This window comes from Gavialis gangeticus, unplaced genomic scaffold (genome assembly GCF_001723915.1).
Source record: "Gavialis gangeticus isolate Ggan-Ray unplaced genomic scaffold, GavGan_comp1, whole genome shotgun sequence".
Lineage (NCBI taxonomy): Eukaryota > Metazoa > Chordata > Crocodylia > Gavialidae > Gavialis > Gavialis gangeticus.
The window spans coordinates 49,681,953-49,684,803 of record NW_017729027.1 but is presented as its reverse complement, the minus strand read 5'-3'; positions in this window follow the sequence as shown (position 1 = coordinate 49,684,803).

Genomic DNA, 2,851 nt, shown 5'->3' with positions numbered 1-2,851 from the left:
ATTTGGCTCTATACAGAGGTAACCAGGTGAAAGTTAATACAGTAAAAGCTGCATCATCCAGCACTTTACTGTCCGGAATTCTCTATTAAGCGGCACCTGTCAGAGACACCATCTTGCTGTACTATTTACTTTATTATTTCTTATATCGTAGTTAAAATATTTAAAGTTAAAATAGTCAAAATATTAAACGTTGTTATATCATAGTTAAAATGTTATATTAAAATGTTATATTAAAAGTTATTATATCACAGTTAAAACGAAGGCTTAGTTTCTTTCTTGAAAAAACCCCTCTCAGATAACAGGCATATTTGATTAACTAGCATCCCCCATTCCCCATGGATGCCGGTTAACAGAGCTTTTACTGTAGATGGTGATAAATAGGAGATAAGACAAGATGATCTCATAGTCTTTTTTTGTCCTAGTTTTTATGAAGCTTCATTGAAATTACTGAGGAGGAAATTTCAGCATAAGTATTTTAAGGTTTGGGGCCTAACCATTGCTTCTTAGTTACTGTACCTTTTTTCTTCCTGATACAGTCTGTATTTTGTGCATCTACTCCTGAGCTCCTTCTTAAGCCTCCTTTGCATCGTATTGTCAGCATTTTCAGTAGCATTGTTTTAGTTTCCACTTGACAGCTAAAATTAAACTAAAAGTTATATTTACTGATAGGGTTCTTGATCTTTACAGAGAACTAAGTACAAGAACTCTAATCATATGGGAAAAGAACAGAACCAAGATTTTACTTGGTATTTTGACTTGCCTTAAATTAAATTTTTGTTTTATTTCCCTTTATTAGGACAATTCTAAAAAACAGGATTTGATCTCTCTTAATGAAAATGAAATATTATTCTGTAAATTGATTCAGTCACTTAGGATTATGTACCATTCAGCAGTTTTAAGAACCTGAAATATCCATTTTAGAGAATTGACTATTTATCAATAAGGCTTGCCTCCAGCAAAAATGTCCATGCTCTTTATCATTATTCAAAGTGAAATATAAGTCTCTTGGGATAAATAACTCTATGGTATTACTTTTTGGATGCACTGTGTGTGTGACACACACGTTGCACTTCATTCAAGAGAAAGCATCCTTATGTGAAACTGGTAACATGAATAGTACCTGGTCAAAGCTCAGTAGCTGAGGAAAAAAACAGGGTATATTCTCAAATATAAGAGTTGGCAAAGTCTCTTTGGAAAGCAGCTGAAATAAAGGCAGGTCTTACTCACTCCAAACAGTTGTGTGCTGACTTAATTAGCACCTAATTAATTAGGGTTGCCTGATGGGCAGCTTCCCCCTACAGTCCAGTAGCAAATGAAGAGGTGGTTTTTGGCTCCTGAGATAATTAACAGATGGATCACCACCCAATCCACCTGGTAATTATTTATAATTTGACTAATTAGGACTCACACCAAGACATTACTGACATGAATCAATGGTTTATTACTTAATGAACAACAGGTAAATAACAGTAACAAATAACAAGCGCACCACTTCAATCTCTGCACACTCTCCAGAACCAATATTCTTAAGGAACTAATTACTACCCTATATCCTATAATTATTCAAAATATTAATAAACATACTATTACTAATGAACCAGCAAGGACAGATGGGCTGAACTTTATTAAGAGAAGGACTGGGAGTAATTTATTGTACTCCAGCCGCTGCAATTGGTCCTCAACTGGCCGCCCACCTTGGAGCTGCTCTCTCAGTGGTCTACCTTCCACTGATGATAGGGGAGAAAGATGGGGGGGGCAGGTAGGATAGAGTAGTACTTACACAAGGGAAGGCAAAAAGGCTACTGCAGGTGTCAGAGACATGCACCTGGAGGGAGAGGTTCCAAGGAGCCAACCCTATTTGCCTGCACTATGGAGTCTTGCTGGAAGGGGAGCAAATGCAGGGAGTCACTGGCAGCACATGTCCACAGAGCACTGCACACCCCAATCTGCTATTGCTCTTTCTCTCAAACAATATCTGAGCCCACACCCTCAAACACCTTCTCACTAGCTCTCTCTCTCTCAACCCTGTCAGACCAACTTGTTGGCCTTCTATGGCCAGGTCACAAAATCCTTAGATGCAGGGGTAGCAGTGGCTGTAGTCTTTCTGGACTTTAGGAAGGGCTTCGACACTGTTTCTCACCCCATTCTCATTAAAAACTAGGTGACTGGTGTCGACACCTACACAGTCAAGCGGGTCACTGACTGGCTGGAGGGTCGCACCCAGAGAGTGGTGGTGGACGAGTCATATTCAACCTGGAGGGATGTGGACAGTGGGGTTTCACAGGGCTCGGTTCTTGGGCCCGCACTGTTCAACATCTTCACCAGCGACTTGGACGAGGGGGTAAAAAGCATCCTGTTCAAATTCGCAGACAACACTAAGATGTGGGCGGAAGTGGGCATGCTAGAAAGAGGAATAGGCTGCAGTCGGACCTAGATAGGTTACAGGGGTGGGTGGATGAGAACAGGATGGGTTTCAACACTGGCAAGTGCAAGGTGCTGCACCTGGGGAAGAAGAACCAGCAGTATACCTACAGGCTGGGGAACTCCCTTCTTGTCAGTACAGAGGCAGAAAAAGATCTTGGAGTCATCATTGATGCCAAGATGAACATGGGCCGGCAGGGTGGGGATGTAGTCAGGAAAGCCAACCGCACCTTGTCATGCATCCTCAGATGCATCTCAAGCAGGTCCAAGGAGGTGATCCTCCCCCTCCTTGCAGCACTGGTCAGGCAGTCAGAGTACTGCATCCAGTTCTGGGTGCTGCACTTCAGGAGGGATATGGACAACATGGAGAGGGTCCAGAAGAGGGCCACTCGCATGATCAGGGGTCAGCAGGGCAGGCCCTACAAGGAAG